Raw genomic sequence first — 19,658 nt, forward strand, 5'->3', positions numbered from 1 at the left:
TGCCTTTATCAAGGTTTTCTCTGGGAAGATTAGCAATTTTGATGCCATAACTTCATCTCTTGTTAATATGCTCTATATGCTAGTTTCCGATAGGTACTTTAATTTTAGCAACTATGTCATGCTAGAATTAGGTTCCAGGTTAGGTAACAAAGCTAATAGACCTCATAACATCTACTATGCTAGATTCTTTATGTTATTGGCTAACCATGTTGCTGAAGGTTTGGTCATAACTAATGAGAGCAATAAACTCAAATGCTGGGCACAAGAGAAAAGGGTCCTTGCAGACCTTTTGAGAATTAACCTCAACAACCAGGTGCCATTTGTATATTTGCCAATAAGGAATGCACCTCAGGTAAGTGAGGTAAATACTTCTGCAACTCCTACTTCTTCCAACCCCATTGTCTCTTTGCCTTCTAGTGTGGCATTGTAATCTGTGTCTTTGTCCCAACAGATTCCTACCAAAGCCACCAAAACTAAAATTGTAAAACACAAGTCAAAGAAAACCATCTCTGTTGTTTCTCAAAAGGCAACAGTTGTAACAACTACCATAAACCCTAAAGGGAGTGAACAGGGTGTGAGTGGTGAGGGGAGGGGTGAACATCAAGAAACCCCCCAGGATAAGGTGGGAGAGGTGAGCGGTACCCTAGCCAGCCAAGCCACAGTTTCTTAAAAGACTGTGGTGGTTCAAAAGGATTTAAACACATCCCTAGTTGCATCTTCCCAAAAGGATGCAGCTATTGAAAATAGTCCCCAACCAGGGACACAGAACAAAAGAGGGAGGGACACTGAAGCCACACATTCACCCATCAAATCCTTTTCAAGAAGAAAGAAGGATAAAACCCTAGTTTCAACACAGGGGGCACACACTGCACATATACATCCACCTGTATCTTTGCATTCTCAAATTCAGCTTGATGTGGCTCTAGCAAATATGGAGTCACAGCCCCATTCTCTCATAATAGACACACATCAATCACCAAATTCTCCATCACCATCTCTGGATGTGGATATGATATTCACATCAATTCCTGATTCTCCCTCTTTAAAACTCAGGGAGGAGCTCCACTCAAATCCTGGTGATCATCATCTTTTAGCTGATTTGTTGGATCATCAGCCAATTCTTTCAGACCTAGTTGAAGAATCTGTGTCACCTCATTTAAAATCAATCCACACAGATTCAACAATTATGTCACTTTCAATATCTACATCTTTTCCTTCTTCAACGAATATCACTCATCCGTTGACAAGTGGTTGTTCTTCGACGGATAAGCTTAACAGCAGTTATCCATTGATATCATCAGTTTCTACTTCAACGGATACTCCCTATTCGTTGATAGTCTCTACACATATATCTGAATCAATTCCAAGTGTAGAAGACATGGTTACTGTACAATCACTTCTGGGATTGAGGGACGGGAGTGATAATTTGAGTGAGAGGCTGGGTTGCTCCCAGGCAAAAGGAGAGGTTGAGAGTCAAAATATGCATGATATTTCTTCCAGCATGGCAAAAGTGAGTGAGAGGAGTGCCACCTTAGTAGGTGAGGGTGAGGGTGTGAGGGTGTGTGTGAGCCAGGGGGAGCCCCTGATTCAAAGAATATAGAGAAAATGAGAGAAAAGCAGGTACAGAAGCTATAAGGGTGGATCCAACCATTGCTAGTGAGTCAATGATTGTGGATGATGCTGAAAAGGGAAGACAATTTCAGTAACATTACAAAGCTGCAATTGATAATATTTCCTTGGATGCTGACACTTTTACTCATCCTGTTTCATCCTATCAACTTTTGGCTGCTCAGGGCAATGTGGAGGCAGAGCAGACTTTGAACATAATGCACACTTCAGAATCTCTTCAAAGAGATAAAGCTGCTATTAATAGGATGCCTTCTCAAGCTGGTGAGCCATCTGAAGAATTTGAAGTAAATTCTAATGATGATGACTCTGTTTCTTTGGATGGAAGCATGAACTTAGGGGGAGCTGAAGGCCCAAGTTCTGTTCCAAATATACCTGAATGGGCATGGACAAAGAAATCTACACCAGGACAGTTTGGTGTATCTTTGGTCAAGCAGGTCATGGCTATTCAAAAGGCCCTTCAGGAAACTTCAGATGCTGGTACCAAGGCTATTCTTCAAGCTCACCTAGAATCTCTGCATCTCCTGAAGTTGCAGCACATCAGACAAAATTTGAGTGTGGATGAACTCAAGAAGGATATTGCTAACTTGAAATCCTACAATTCTGAGAAGTTGGATTCAGTCATGCCTTATGGTATAATGCAAGATTTGCTGCTGAGATTGAGGAGAGAATCTGATGCTGACAAGAGGATGGCCAAGTTGGAAGACAGAGTTCAAGTCATTGAAAACTCTGTGGTCACCATTCTTCAAAATCAACAATCTCAGACAAGTCTACTATTGCAGCTGGCAAAAGTATAAGGCTTGACCCCTATCCTTGATGATAACAAAAAGGGGGAGAATAAAGAGGAAGGGGAAGGAGAGGCATCAACAAAAGTTCAAATATCTAAAGTGCTAGTTCCTGCCATCACCACTTCTCCAACACCTCAAATCAAAGGAAAGCTTGATGGAATTGATCTAATCCAGATAGCAGCAGCTGAGATGAAAGTCAAAGAGCAAAGGAGGAGAATTGATGAAAGGATGCAACAAGTGTTTGGCTCTACAACCTCAAAATCATAATCTGTGAAGTATAGCACAAAGGTGGAGCCAATCATTATGGAGCTCAAGCTATTAAAGAGGAATAAGGTTGGAGAGACTTCTTCAAAAAATCTGAAACCTATGGTTCTCAAGCCCAACAACAGATCCAACAAGGACTCTACAAAGAACCCTCTAAGCCTTGCTCAGTTGAAAGGAGTGGATTTTCCTCTTCCAAAGCCTGATGAAGACAAGGTTTTGGGTGGTAATATCATAAAGCACAAGGAGACCAAGGATGTGGTTGAAAGAATGAACATGGCTATTATCTTCAGAGAGGGAAAGAGTATCTGTGTGATACAAGGACATCCCAAATTCTCAATAGCCAAGAGGGAAGAAACCAAAAGGTTGAAGGAAGAAGCTGAAAAGCTAAAGGATGACAAAAGAGCACAAGCAAAGCTTGAAAAGCAGCTAAAGTCAAGTCAAGCTGAAGAAAATAAAGAAATTGAAGACAAGAGTGAAGATGTAGATATGGGGGACATGTTTAGTGATGATGTGGAAGAAAGAAGTGAGGAAAGAAAGGAATGGCAGAAAGGGAACAAAAAGAAGGTCAATGCAAAAAGGAAGATTGTAGATGAAACTGAAGAAACCCAATCAAAATCCAAACCACTACCTCCTATTCCTGAACCCATTGTGCCTGACCCCTTCATAAACATCCGTGGTGAAACAATCACTCCTAAGGAGGAACCAATTGATTGGGACACCATCAAATTGCCCACCTTCTTAACCACTTCTCCACCATCAAAGAAACAGAAAAGAAAAATCAAATCAACACCTCCCCTAACCTCAATCAAATTCACTCAGAAACTCAAGCCTAAGCCACAAGCCTCAAAGGAGGATTATGTTCACATTTGTGACATAAAGGAATTTACAGACATTGAACTCTATCTGGATGAGCTGGAGGAAGTAAGGGGAATAGATGCCTACAGACAGCTTCCAGAAAGACTAGTGTTCAAATTTAAAGGAAGTGGGGAAAGGACTTGGCCTCTTTACAGAATTTTGGATGAAGGCTATTCTACCTTGATTAGAGTATACTCAGCTATCAAAAGGGATTCTGGCTTTACCAGAACTGCCAAAACTGAGATTCTAAACAAGATTGTCAGCATAAGGAAAACTTGGTGGGAGTCAAATGCCGTGCCTAGAACATTACTCATCCCAGAGCATGGAGTTACAGTTCATAAATTACCTTATTGGTTGATGGAGTTCAGAGACAATAAAGGAGTCAGAAGATTTTTCAGACTTGAAGATCAGCTCAAGATTGCCAGTAATAAAACTCTCAAGGATATGCAATCTAAGTTGGACATCAATGAAGAAGATGAAGCTGAATTATACAGACAACTCCAACTCCAAATAGAGGAGAATGACAGGAGGCTAGGGAAGAAAACAAGATATCAAAGGAAAAGGAATTAATCTGCTCAGGCTAAAGGAGCACCCTTGGAAACAATGTAATTCTTCAATTTTATCTCAGTATATACACCTTTGCAGCACTTTTGAATTTCTACTGTATTTCAGTTCATATGTTTGTTAAGTGTTTTGTTATCATCAAGTTAAACCCAAATTTATGCCTACAGTTCTAGTAGACATAAATAGGGGGAGATTGTTAGGAATATGTGTATTAGTTTGATGATAAGTTCAACAAAACACTTAAGTAGAAATCTGGTGTTTGTAGCCTCAACGGATAAGACCATTCTGGTTATCTGTTGAAGGAGTAGCTTTACATAGAAATAAGTTTAGTATTGTAGCACATTTCAATCTCTGTATTTAAGTTGTAATTCTTAGATGTTGTGGGAAATTATAAGTCATATTGACTACTAGTGGATATGCAAATAGGAGGGCTAATTGTAAATATTTCATTCCTTGTAATTTTGTATAAGTGAAGTAGTATCAACTGATATTAAAGGCCTTCAACGGATGAGAAACAAAGCTTCAATGGATGTCTCTAAAGCTTCAACGGATAACATCCATCAACGGATGAGTGCATCAACGGATAAAGGTTCAACTGCTAATCCATCAACGGATAAAACCATCAACGGATAAAAGCTTCAACGGATGCTAAGTTCAATAGCAGTTGATAGTGACAATTCATAAGCTGACAGAGGCACATGGGTTGATAGAGACAAACTGGAATGTGGCAGCCTCTAGGAGGAATCAAGAAAAAGCAGCATTTCCATTCTGGTGCAAATAAGGAAGTATTCAAAGATTCACAGCTAAACCTAAATTGCATTGGATAGAGAAATGAAGAAGAAATATGTGAAGAATCTTTTAATTGTATTTTACAGTTTTGTCTTCACTTGTAAACTTGGTATTATATAAACCAAGTAGCAGCTAGTAATTAGATGTTGAGTTTTCCAGAGCTGTTTAGAAAAATCCAGAGAGAAAACCATCTAGTTTGTACTAGGAAGCAGCAGTGATCAATTCTTTGATTCCCAGATTTTCTGAAATAACACATCTCTGGTGGAACAACATATCCACCATAAAAGTTTTTAAGTTCTTTATGTTCTTTACATTTGTGTTTGAATATATATATATATATATCTGTCTGTATTAGCTTAAAGCAATTCACACATATTTGTTCATCAAAACACTTAGTCTTAGAAACTGCTCAAAACTTGAAAAAGTTTTGAGATTTACATTCAACCCCCCTTCTGTAAATCTCATTGTTAGTCCACTGGGAATAATAACCATAAAGTGACATTTCTCCCAGTTGAGAACCAGATTGGTCTCAACACACCTTTTAAGAACTGCGCCAAGATTTTGTAAGCACTCGTCAAAAGAATCACCGAATACATAGAAATCGTCCATGAACACCTCCACATTCTGACCAATCATGTCAGAGAAAATGGCATTCATGCATCTCTGAAATGTGGCAGGTGCACCATATAACCCAAAAGAAACTCTTCTGAAGGCAAAAGTACCAAACGGACAAGTGAAGGTAGTCTTTTCCTGATCTTCTAGAGTGATGCAAATCTGATTATAACCCGAATAGCTATCAAGAAGACAATAGTATTCATGCCCAGCCAACCTGTCAAGCATCTGATCAATAAAAGGAAGAGGGAAGTGATCCTTCCTTGTGGCTTTGTTCAGCTTCCTGTAATCCATGCAAACTCTCCACCCCGTGACTATTCGAGTGGGAATGAGCTCATTCTTCTCATTAGCGACCACAGTGATACCTCTTTTCTTCGGCAGACACTGAACTGGACTCACCCAAGAACTATCAGAAATAAGATAGATGATCCTTGCATCTAGCCACTTGAGAATTTTCTTCTTCACAACCTCTTTTATTATCAGATTCAGGCTTCTTTGTTGCTAAACAGTAGGCTTACTTCCCCCAGAAAAATTTTATGCATACAATAAGAAGGGTTGATTCCCTTGATATCTGCTATAGTCCATCCAATTGCCGATTTGAACTCTCTAAGAATTCTCAAGAGCTTTTCCTCGTCAATACCTGAAAGGTAAGATGCAATAATAATATGTAAAATAGATGCATCACCTAAAAATGCATACCTCAAATGTCCAGGCAAGGGTTTAAGCTCAAGTGTAGGAGCTTCCTCAATAGATGGCTTGAGGCGCTTTGGAGAATTTTTCAGCTCCTCCAGTCCAAGAGATTCAAAAGGCATATCCAACCTTCGCTTCCAAGGAGAAGCATTTAAATATTGCAACTGCTCATCACCTTCATCATCTTCAATATCTGTATTCCCCAACAAAGCCTTCTCTAAGGCATCAGACCTTAACATTTGATTAAGTTCTGAAGTAACCAAAGAATCGAACAATTCCGCGTTTAAGCATTCCTCATTATCAGTAGGGAATTTCATGGCATTGAATACGTTAAAAGTCACATCCTTATCCAGTACTTGCATAGTGAGCTCACCGTTCTACACATCAATCAAGGTTCAGCCAGTAGCCAATAATGGTCTTCCCAAGATTATGGGAATCTTCTTATCCTCCTCAAAATCAAGAATTACAAAATCATCAGGAAAGATGAGTTTGTCCATTTTGACCAATACATCCTCCACAATGCCTCGTGGATATGTAATAGAACAATCGGCCAACTGCAAGGACATATAAGTAGGCTTTGGATCTGGTAAATCCAACTTCTTGAAGATAGACAAATGCATCAAATTGATGCTAGCTCCCAAGTCACATAAGCATTTTTCGAATGCAATTTTCCAATGGTGCAAGGAATAGTGAAGCTTCCCGGATCTTTAAGCTTCAGAGGCAATTTCTGTTACAGCACATCACTGCATTCCTCCGTGAGAGCAACAGCCTCTAAGTCATCGAGCTTTACCTTCCGAGAGAGAATACCTTTCATTAAATTCGTATAGCTAGGCATCTGTTCAAGAGCTTCATCGAAAGGTATGTTAATATGAAGTTTCTTGAACCCCTCCAGAAACTTAGTAAACTGCTTATCCAACTTTTGCTTCTGCAGCCTTTTAGAAAAAGGAGGTGGAGGATAGACCTATTTCTCCCCTGTATTACCCTCTGGAGGAGTGTGTTCCACAGTTTTCTTCCTTGTTTCCACTTCTGCTTCCTTCTGCACTTCTTCTTTAGCCATATCTTCAAATTATAAAACTTGAGCTTTTTCTTGGCTTGCAACCTTCCCAGACCTCAATGTAATTGCCTTAACCTACTCTTTTACTTCCTTCTTCCCTGAAACTTCTGTGTCACTAGGGAGTGTATCAGGTTGTCGATTCAGCAAGGCATTGGCAATCTGCCTAATTTGATTCTCCAAGGTCTTGATAAACATCGGTTGGCTCTTGCACATGAGCCTCAACTCCTCCAATTCAGATTTTTCATAAGATTCTGATAGCTGCTAAAGTTGGAATTGTTGTCTTGGTGCATATTGCGGTTGCTGAAAACCAGGTGGGTTATATTGCTTTGATGCATACTGCTGATAAAGCTGTTCCACCGCATTCTGAGTATTGCTCCAGCTAAAGTTAGGATGATTGCGGTTATTGGGATGATAGGTGGCTGGAACTGGTTGCAGCGACCTCTGAAAGTTGCTCACCTTTATGGAATCCAATCCTTTTCATACTCCTTTCTTGTGAGCTTCCAGCTTTAGACTTCTCTCCATAAAATGGAACCTTCCTCTTTTTGTTATTCTTTTCTCTCCTTGACTGTATCCCGTTACTCTCAATCATAGCAGCTTTCTGTACTACTCTGGCATAAGTATCAAGCTCAAACATAGCTACTCTATATCTAATCTAAGGCTCTAATCCTTGTTGGAACCTCTTTGTTTTTTCCTCCTCAGTGTTCACATACTTCATCACAAACCTTGATAGCTCCGTAAACTTCTTCTTATACTCCAATACAGACATACTTCCTTGCTTCAATTCAAGAAATTTAAGCTCCATCTGATTCTGCATGTACTTAGGGTAATACTTTTCCAGAAATAACTTCTTAAACCTTTCCCAAGAAACTGGCTGATTTGCCTCCATAGCTTTCACTGAATCCCACCAATAGATGACTTCACCTTTCAGAAAGTAAGTAGCATATGGCATCTTCTGATCTTCTCCTAGCTGAACCAATTCAAAAGCTCTTTCTATTTCCTTAATCCATGTGTTAGCTATTACTGGATCAGTGGTATCATGAAATGCAGGTGGATTCATATTATGAAAAGCTTTGAAAGTGACAACTTGTCGAGGTGGTACTGGTGGATCAGGTGGTTGGTGTGGTTCACAGTTATCTTGGTTTTTAAATTGTTGTTGAAGAGTTCTTTGTTGTTGAGCTATAGCATTTGTTTGCTGTTGTAAGGTTTCCAACAATCGAAGAATATTAGGATCTGTGGTAGTTGTTGTCGGGTTCTTCTTTTTAGGTGGCATGATCCTGAAATAAAAGTTGTATCAAAACAGGTATGAACAGTGCAGATAATTCAAGGTTAGGGTGTCACAAGTCATTATATTCACATATACGATCGGGTTTCCAATTAAACAATAAGGGTGATGCATATAAGGCGTAAGAACTATTGAAAGCAAATAGAACGATAGTGCATAATTATCGAAATTAAGGTCAAGGTACATCAAGATCAAAATAGAGTCTGAATCTAGGGATAACATGCTTAATTTAAAGGAAAATGACAGGGATTTCTACAAAATCCAACAACACAACGACATGAAAAGTGGATAATGGAAAGAACTAAAGCTCCACTCCATCAGAACGGGGTCCGGTATTCTTCTCCTCATGAAGTGTCTGCACGATACCCGGGAGCTCATCCGCAATCATCTGGATAGTATACTGGATGGTACGGTCTCGGTGTGATGGTATATCATCAAGCTTAGTGTTAACGTACTGAACCAAAGTCTGAAGTCTCGCAGTCATCTACTCCTTAGGCTTTCCTCCAAAATTGCGGTTGTCCGGATACACATTCTTGAATCGCTCTAACAGTCGATCGTACTTGCCCTGAAGCCTGTCGAACTCACGCCTCAACTCAGCATACATGGAGAAAGCAATTGTGTCAGTCGGTTCAGAGGATGATGAGGAATGCGTCCTTTGCTGCCAAATAATGCATAGATATATATATATATATATAAGAGAATTATTAACAATGGATTCACCTAATCTATACTCACACTCTCGCATAATATTCTATAACCTATGTATATATCATATAACCTATTTGGGATGTCCAGGGACTCTAAACCGTAGCTCTGATACCAAAAACCCTGTCACACCCCAACTTTAACAAAAAGAAACTATACGAATAAGTACAATAGTTAACAAAAGAAAATATATACACCGAAACCAAGATCTTACAGTTTAGGGTTTGGAACATCACAATACTATTAACTATTACAACCTGATTTCAATATCGAGTCCTCAGACAAAACGATCACTTATCTACCAGGAGCTCGAACATACGAATCGGCATCACAAGTCTTACATGCTGTCTGCTTGAATCTAACCATATCTTCTAGCTGAAATATCAAGGTGAAAGCAAGTAGTGAGCCAAATGCTCAACAAGTGCTATAATATACATAAACAAAATAAAATAACAATGGAAATGGAAATGAAAGATTCAACCATATAGTAACAAGAGATAAACTTTCAGGGTGATGGAATCATTTATTTGTAACAAAACAATTAGAAACCATTTCTTTATCAAAAACCATTTTATGACGCTACAGATTACAACCGGTGATCAGCCGCGAAGAAATCCCGAACCTCGCTGGGTTCTAGAACATTAATGGGATCCCTAGGCAACCTTTAAGCCTATAAATTTAAAGCGGAAAGGACCTGCGTCTCAGTCCAGATCCACTATCTAAAGAAAACATTTGTCCCCTATGGGACTGAAAATCCTCTTTTAACTTTTTATTTTAAAAACCGATGCCAAATGATGGTTAATTTCTTAAACAGTGAACGTCTTTATCAAGGGTTCTAGATCAACTTCGAATCACATGGAATAGGTTCAATAAATTTTAAGGACGTGATCAATTAGACTGATACCTTATCGAATGGAATTGCAAAGTTTCTATTCACAAGAGATTTTGTATTGCAGTTTAACAGGGTTATTGGATAGTATAAAGGAACTAAGTCAAACTAGGTTCAATGTAGTGGTTCCAGATAAGACATAGGTATTCAAATATAAAGAATGTGAGTATCAGTTCAAAGTATAATAGGGTCTCATGGTTTAAGGATAAGTATAGAGTTATCAAGCATATATGAATAACTTTGAGGAATAACTGACTTTTAGGTGTCGAGATATGGTTACCAAGTATAGCATATACAGGGTTCAGCATCACCATTACTTTGGTATACTAGCATGGTATAACTTTTGAATTACTTGCATAGCAATCAACAAGTAAAGTTAAACTACTTGCAATAGATTCTTGAGGGTTCATGGCATTTACATATAATATGAAAGATAGATTTGAAAACACTTGGGTCATGTATACATGTATATAAAGGTGAATTAGAATACTCCCATCATATATAAAAGCTAGGTTAACACATACTTGCAATATAAACGCAAAAAGATAGGTTGAAACACTTGCCTTGAGAAATGATTGACTTGACTGGCAGGTGGGAGCAACTGGGAGCTCTACTCGACTTTAATGGAAATTTTACCCTCGTTTTGTGAGCCTACACAAAATAATAATAACCTCATTATAATATATTCTCTCCAACTCAACCTAATTATAAACCGAAATTAAGCACATTGGCACTTAGGCCTATATACACATACATGCTTACATTTACCTTATAAGCATACTAGATCACATAGCCACATATGCTCACATAACACATTTAAATATATAATAATACATCAACACACTATATTGCATCGATAAGCTTGGATGATCTCACTCCACTTACTCAAGCCACTTAGTTGTGTTAAACTAGTCAAAACTCTCAATATTGACCTAATAACTCGAAATGCCTTTTCTAAACCATCAAGTTCCTATTAACCCTGACCTAGGCCCTACACTCTACTGACCTTATAATATCTTACAACTATGATGGTCAACCTAGGCCTCACTCATAAGTGCTCTAAAACTAAATGTTAAGTGAATGTGCTCATTATAGTGATTTCAGGTTCACATCAATGGCTTCTTGAGTGTAGTTGACACCCTTTCACCTCAACTTAACCTCCCAAACTTCTACACTAGACTCGTCTGATCATAAGGCAACTCCCTAACTTGGTGTGACTCAAAGGCCTAGCTTGGGCCTACCTAGGCCTAAGCTTAAAGTCCAAGGTTCCCCTGTTTTCTAGACACATGATTCTAACTCAAGTCCTATGAACTATGGCTAGAAAAACACCTCTAACACTCCCTCTAACTAGGGCCAACCAAGGCCTAGTGAGGGCCTACCCATGACATGGTCAAAACTCCTCATTTCTAGGTTGTAGCAAAAATGCTCCCTGCTGGACAGATTTGGTGTTTTCACTCGTGCACCTAACCAAACAACCTACAAACCTCTAACAAACACCTAAAATCTGAAGTATACCCCTAGTACTAGCTTCTGGTGACTTGTTCATCAAAGTGCATTACAATGACAAGGTCAAATCTCACCCTAAACCTCATGTTACCAAACTGCAAATCTGCAGAATTTAATGTACTCTTTCCACTATGATTTCCCACTTCACAAACCAAACCAAACATCAACCAAACCCAAACTAACCCTCAACCAAGGTAACCTACTGAACTAACACTCCAATACACAACATTGGCTTAGTAGAGATCATCCTTACCTAAGGTGCAATATAGTAAAACAAGAGTTAAAATAATATACTAATTACAAGTCATCACAATTTCGAAAATAACAACTTAAGTTCTCCATATATATATTTGAATCAAAATCACATAACAAGGAGCACAAATCATAATCAATATCTTAACTCAACTAAAAGTAGAGTTTATTAACAAAAATCAATCTAAATAATCAAGAACTTTCAAAAATCATGAGTTGAACTTATGCATGCATGCTTTTGGACTTACTAGCCAAAAACACTATGCTTTCCATATAAATTTCATCATAAAATCAACATGAAAGCCTAGCATTAACCATAACTAATATGATCACTTAGCATGCAAAGAGTTTTATCAAGTTTTTATTTCCAAATCCATGCTTTTATCAAATAAACATACAAATATCAAACAAAGCAACTAGAGCACCATCCATTCGGCTCCTAACAAGTCATTTCCGAATGGAATAGGGTGAAAACAACATTTGCATAAGTGTGAAACACTCATGTCTAGCCATTCTCAACCCCATTAGAATATATCTCATGGTGAAAGCCTTAGATTCACAAGAATCAAGGGTGTTCACTTTGAGTTTAACAAAACACTACCATGCAAGATCAAAATATAGGTTTTTCATCATAAACTCTTTGGATTATAAATGAACAATATATGGGAAGTGAGATTACTTAAATGAAGTGTGGAGGTTTGAATGAAAATGAAGGAGAATGGGGGTGGGGGCTTCGACCGAGAGAGGCCAAGATAGAGGGACGAGAGAGAAGGAGGAGGGAGGTGAGAGTGGAGTGGAGTGGAGTGAAGTGAGAGTGAGGTGAGAATTATGACAACTTGTTCTTAGTTTTATGGTTTTAATTTGATTAAAATGTGAGTGGAATTGAGAATTTACAAAAGTGACCTTCTAGCAAGCTTGTGACAATTTGCATGCAAGGACAAAGAAGTAACTTGGTTAGTGAAGTAGTAGTTAGTGGGGTTGGAATTTCTAAATTTGCCCTTATCTTGTGTTGGGAGTAAAATGCATTCATGGGCAACTAAGTAATTTGCAAATTAAAAATCAACTAATCTATATAAAACAATTTCTATAAATATAAATACACTTTCATAAATCACAAATAATATATTATAAAATAGCTTATGATTTTAAAAATTTAATGATATAAGATTTGAAAATTTGTTGTTAAAAGACTTTTAAAATCGATTTTTCATATAGAGTGGAATACTTTTGATTTTCATTTAAAAATACCAAATAATACGATTTTCCTTTCAAAATTTTTTATATAAACTAATACATTAAACATTTAATTGATAGGCACTTCAACATATAGATCACCCACATTTATAATTCCACACAATTTAAATCTCAATTATAAACACACAATTATATATAGATAAGGTTTAGAAATATCGGTCGTAACAGGAAGGTAGATTACTCATCTGATAGGTATCATTAAATTTTCGAATCACTAAAGAGGGTATTCTAGGAAGGGTTCCATGTAGATGGTCGAGCTTCATTCTATTGAGTGTTTGTTCAAAACTATATTTGTAGAAGAACCATTTTTAACCAAGATTCTTTTTAAGTTATTTTCTGCAACATCGAGAGTGACCATCAGGGCTTTGTTGTCATCCGGATCCAGCCCTTCGTATTCTGAATAGAAGAAGTGAATCGAGTCATCTTTGAATGGCTGGATCATCATGACATCGTTGTCCATGTCTGGGCTCCGGGGTGGTGAGGTTGTGCCGCCAAAGACTACATTTACTACATGCTTACCATTTTCCTGGCTCTTATCATTTTCGTTCGACTTTATTTGCACATACTGGTTCATGTTTCCTTTCTTGATCTGGTCTTCGATGAACATTTTGAAGGAGATACAATTTTCAGTCGTATGACCGTGATCTTCATGGTATCCGGAATGTTTATCTCTTGCCCTGTTCTCCGGAGGAGCTAGGAGGGGTTTCAGAGGATAATAAAAGGGTTTTTCTTTTACTTCCCTTAGGATGTCGGCCCAGGGCCTGTTGAGGGGTCTCTATTCGGGCTCCGATTTTTGCTATCTCTTAGCACTTGACTTCCTATCATACCTCTGGGGTCCTAAATAGCTATCCCGTGTGGGGTTCCCTGGGACTGTTGGATGTAGTTAGACTGCCTGTCAACCTTGAATCTTTTATCTTTTTTGTATGATGAGAACCACTCTGGGGACTCGTCATCATCGTGGATTCTTCTATTCATCTTTATTGATTTAAGGAAGTCATTCTCTTTTATGAATTTGAAGGCCAAGGCATAGGCAGATGCGAGGATCTAGGGCTTTCTATGGATCAAGTCTTTGGAATAACCTTCACAAGACACCGGATACAAATTCCTTGGAAAAATATTCATAGCCTCCTTCTCCTCTAGGTTGGAGAGTTGATTAATCGCTTCCTGGAATCTCTTGATGAATTCAGGGAGGGACTCTTTGCTCTACTGTTGGATTGTTTCCAAATGGCACATTTGCAATTCATTCATATGGTTGGCCTGGAACCTTTTTAGAAAATCTATTGAAAGTCCCTCCATGAATCCATGCTCTGGGACGGGATCTGGTTGAACCATTTCAGAGCTCCTCCCTTCAGAGTTGACGCAAAGAAGCGACACCTTATGAGATCACTGTAATCGCAGATATTTGAAATTTGTTCGAAATAGTTCAGATGCTCCTCGGGGTTGGTAAGCCCGTCGAAAGAATCAAAGTTGAAGTGTTTCAGTCAGGATTCCGTGGGAGTGGACTCCAGCTTTCTAGTAAAGGATCATAACTGTTGTGCAAGACATGCCTGCACTATAACAAGACTAAGTTAAATTGACAACCCTAAGTAAGTTATATAGTAATCTTAGTTTGTATTTTGTATTGTAACATTTAAATTCTGTAAAAATGTTCAAGGGCAAACTGGAGACATTTTCTGTAAACAGTATCAAGCCTAAGAATTCTATCTGGAAGAAGATCAAGAAGATCATACCTCAGAAGAATTATGAAGAAGCTTGGAGTTGAATAAATCTGTTTTGCGAAAAATGTTCTAAGTCAAGATCTCTACAAGTCACAGATTTAGTGTTATAGAGAAGTTATTCGAGTACTCCAGAATGACTTATAGAGAAGTCAGGAAAGCTACTAGAGAACTCAGAGATATCGACAAGCCAAATTGAAGACATGAAGATTGGAGATATCGACAAGTCATTTCTTCACTAGAGAACTCTAGAGATATCGATAAGTCAAAATATCACTAGAAATCTCTGAGATATCGACAAGGCAAAATATCACTAGAGATCTCTGAGATATCGACAAGTCAAAATATCACTAGAGATCTCTGAGATATCGATAAGTCTATTTGCCACTATAGAACTCAGAGATATCGATAAGCCAAAGTGAAGACATGAAGAAGAGAGATATCGAAAAGCTAAATTCTCTTATAGAGAACTCAGAGGCCTCTACAAGTCAAAACAACTATAGAGTAATGAGAGATCTCGATAATCCATTATACTTATCGAGATATCAAGATTCTCTATATACCAAACTGGAGATCTCAAGGTAAAACTCAAAGTAAAATGTGCATACAAGTTCAATATCCAAGATTATCAATCAATAGACAATCCAATCAGTTGGATTGACAAGTCTACAAAAAGCAACTTGAAGAGTACAAGATCAAAGCCCAAGATTAACTGGAAAACTAAAGTCACATGCGTGCAAGATTAGCAAAGATACACTAAGCCAGAAATAGAAAGATTTTAATATCCAAAAATAGGGTTTAGCACATGTTATTGCATGTTGTGTAATAACCAGTGTTTACTGTTGTATAAAGTAAACACTGGTTGCTTTGTTTTAGTTGTAACAAATAGATCTGAAATTTCTTGTAACTCTCAAGAGAGAAGCTGAGTTCTTAACATAACAAGAACTCAGAAATTTGTAGCAAAATACATACTTGATTTTAATATAAAATAAAGGAAGGTTTGAAAGATAGTGTGTTCCTGTGCATGTCTTATAATTTCATTCATACCATACTAGCTTTACAAGTTACATTTCTTAACTGTTTTGTTTACCAAGCTTAATAAAAAAAAGTCACTTAAATTGTCTAAAACACATTCACCCCCTTGTGTTTTATTCATTACCTCACAAGTGGTATGAGAGCAAAATCTGAAAGTAAACATATTAAAGATCTTGGAAGAATGAATACCCAAAAACTTAGCAGCATCAAAATCCCCACCTTTGACAGATCTAACTTTACACTAAGGAAAAAGAAAATACTACTGTTTATCGGGATGGCCAATTTACTGTATATTCTGATCCTCACAATGGCCATTTCACTCCCATGGTAAGAGTTAAAGAATCTACAGATTGAGATCTTGTGTGAAGGAACAGAGGAGGTTAGGTCAAACCAAAGGAGGATTCTGGTTTCCCAATATGAGGGATTTATGGCTAAACCTAAAGAAGAAATTACTGAAGTTTTTGAAAGGTTCAATAAATTGATAAATGACTTGCAGCTACATGATAAATATTATGAAGCTGAGGAGGTTAACCTAAAGTTATTTCTAGCTCTTCCTGACCATCTTGAACAGAAAATTTCAGCTATTAGAGAAGGAAGAGATTTGAGGAGAATAAATTTGGAAGTTCTATATGGAATCTTGAAGACTTATGAACTTGAAATGATGCAAAGGAAGTCATTGAAAGCACATCATGGACATATTTTTTATGGTTCAAGTGCTTTAATTGTAAATGACATAGAATAAAGTGAAGATGAGCAAGATGATCAAGTTTCAATTAGTCAAGCTATAGAACATAAGAACAAAGGACCTTAGAAGCAAGTTGTGTTGGAGCTGGAGAAAGATGAATATTACACCTTGGATGAATTAGATGAAATGGATCAGTCCATGGCTTACTTGGCTTGAAAATTTTCAAATATAAGAGTCAAGAAGCAAAATTATTTCGAAGCAAGGGACAATCTTCCAACAGTAACAATTGGAAACCAAAAACTCAGTTCAATTCAGTTAGAAAAGGTGGCTACAAAATAGGATCTGTGGACTGATCAAAAATAAGGTGTTTCAACTGTGATGAGTTGGGTCACTTTGTTACTGAATGCAGAAAACCTAAAAAGGTGAATAAAGATAAGGCCTATCTTGAGTTGGAAGCAAAGTACGAAGCTCTCTTGAAGAAGCAGTCTGCAAAAGCTTATATTCCAAAAGTAAAGAGTTGGGATGATACTGATATTGATGATGATGATGAAGAAGTTGGAAACTATGCACTCAGGGCTTTTGAGCATGGGGAAGCATCCACTTCAAAATCAAAGATACCAACTTTAACCATTATTAATTTAAATGTTAGTCTAGTAGAAGCTACTGAGGAAGTCAGTAGGCTAACCAAGGCTAATGAGAAGCTTGAGAGTGAAATACAAAAGATTGATCTATTGCTTATGGAGCTTGAGTCAGTCAAGCAAGAAAATGAATAACTGAAAAACAAGCTAAAGTGTGCTGCTGAAATCGAAGCTGTGTTGTGGGAAAAGCTGCAAAAGAATGACGTCAAGTTGAAATCTTTCAGAAATGCAGCTGAGTTGGTTGGACAATACCATGAGAAGAACAAGCCATATGCTAATATAGCTATTGGTCTTGTTTATGATGCCTTGAACATCAAGAAGAAAGATATAGGTGACAAAGGAAAAGCAACAAAAAATGAAAATGTTCCAGCTATGCTGAAAAAGATTGTTTCACCTATGTTCAAGGCATGTGAAATTAATTTCAGTGAAGAAGAGTTGATTATAAAGTAAGAAATTGATGATGAAGACAATGAGAAGAAAAATGCAGAAACAACTCTAATTTCCAAAGCTGAAAAGAAGTCCATGGTCAATCAAGATTCTAAGACACCTGTTAAGGAAACAAAACTTAAGATGCAAGAAAGAAGAAGAAAAATAGAAATGGGAAGATTGGGATAAACAAACGCAACAATTTTTCTCATGTTACAGATGCTCCAAGGAAGCAATGTCAAAGATGTGGTTCTGTGAATCATCTAACTCACCTTTGTAAAAGGTCATTAGCAGGTGTTGTGTATATGTTGTGTACTTGATGATTTCATTAAGAAAACACCTTGGTAGATTTTACTTAGTGAAAAATGTAGCACTCGACGGATAAGGATTATAGTCCCGACGGATAACTCAATATAGTCCCGACGGATGATGATTTATTATCCTTCGAGTGAGTAGCTTATGTAAGAATAAGTCTGTAACAATAGAGTAATGAGAGATCTCGATAATCCATTATACTTATCGAGATGTCAAGATTCTCTATATACCAAACTGGAGATCTCAAGGTAAAACTCAATGTAAAAAGTGCATACCAGTTCAATGTCCAAGATTATCAATCAACAAACAATCCAATCAATTGGATTGACAAGTCTACAAAAAGCAACTTGAAGAGTACAAGATCAAAGCCCAAGATTTACTGGAAAACTAAAGTCACAGGCGTGCAAGATTAGCAAAGATACACTAAGCCAGAAATAGAAAGATTTTAATATCCAAAAATAGGGTTTAGCACATGTTATTGTATGTGGTGTAATAACCAGTGTTTACTGTTGTATAAAGTAAACACTGGTTGCTTTGTTTTAGTTGTAACAAATAGATATGAAATTTCTTGTAACTCTCAAGAGAGAAGCTGAGTTCTTAACATAATAAGAACTCAGAAATTTGTAGCAAAATACATACTTGATTTTAATATAAAATTAAATGAAGTTTTGAATGATAGCGTGTTCCTGTGCTTGTCTTATAATTTCATTCATACCATACTAGCTTTACAAGTTACATTTCTTAACTGTTTTGTTTACCAAGCTTAATAAAAATAAAAAGTCACTTAAATTGTCTAAAACACATTCACCCCCTTGTGTTGTATTCATTGCCTCACAAGTGGTATGAGAGCAAAATCTAAAAGTAAACATATTAAAGATCATAGAAGAATGAATACCCAAAAACTTAGCTGCATCAAAATCCCCACCTTTGACAGATCTAACTTTACACTACGGAAAAAGAAAACACTGCTGTTTATCGGGATGGCCAATTTACTGTATATTCTGTCACACCCCCAACTTAAATAGCAAAATAATTATAGTTATTACATCATTTGAATGAGTACTACACAACCAAAATCCAAGATCTTACAGTTTAGGGTTTGGAACAGCCCAACACTACCAACTATTACATCTGATTACAAATACCGAGTCCTCACACAACTATTATTACTTATTCTACCTGGGCTCGAACATAAGCATCCGCATCACAGGTCTTACGGGCAGTCTGCTTGAATCTAACCATGGCTGCTAGCTGTAATATCAGGGTTAAAGCAAGAAGTGAGCCAAAAGCTCAACAAGTGCTAACAATACAACGCAAAGCATAAATCGAGATATACCTTTAGGAATGACAATGGAATGGCATAATCAATGATAATCGAGAGATAAAACTTATGTGAGTTGGCATCATTTTGCTTGCATCAAAACAAATTTTAAAACCATTCTTAATCAAAATCATTTTATGACGCTACGGATTACAGCCGGTGATCAGCCGCGAAGTAATCCCGAACCTCGCTGGGTTCTAAAACATTATTGGGAATCCCTAGGCAACTTTTAAGCCTAATATAAGTGTGGAAAGGACTCGCGTCTCAGTCCAGATCCACCATTCAAGAAAACATTTGTCCCCCTTTGGGACTGAAAAATCCACGTTTTAATCATTTTAAAAACTGATGCCGATTTATGACAAAATCTCTTTCGACTGTAATTATTTTTATCAA

The sequence above is a fragment of the Apium graveolens genome, chromosome 5, assembly GCF_009905375.1.
Source record: "Apium graveolens cultivar Ventura chromosome 5, ASM990537v1, whole genome shotgun sequence".
Classification (NCBI taxonomy): Eukaryota; Viridiplantae; Streptophyta; class Magnoliopsida; order Apiales; family Apiaceae; genus Apium; species Apium graveolens.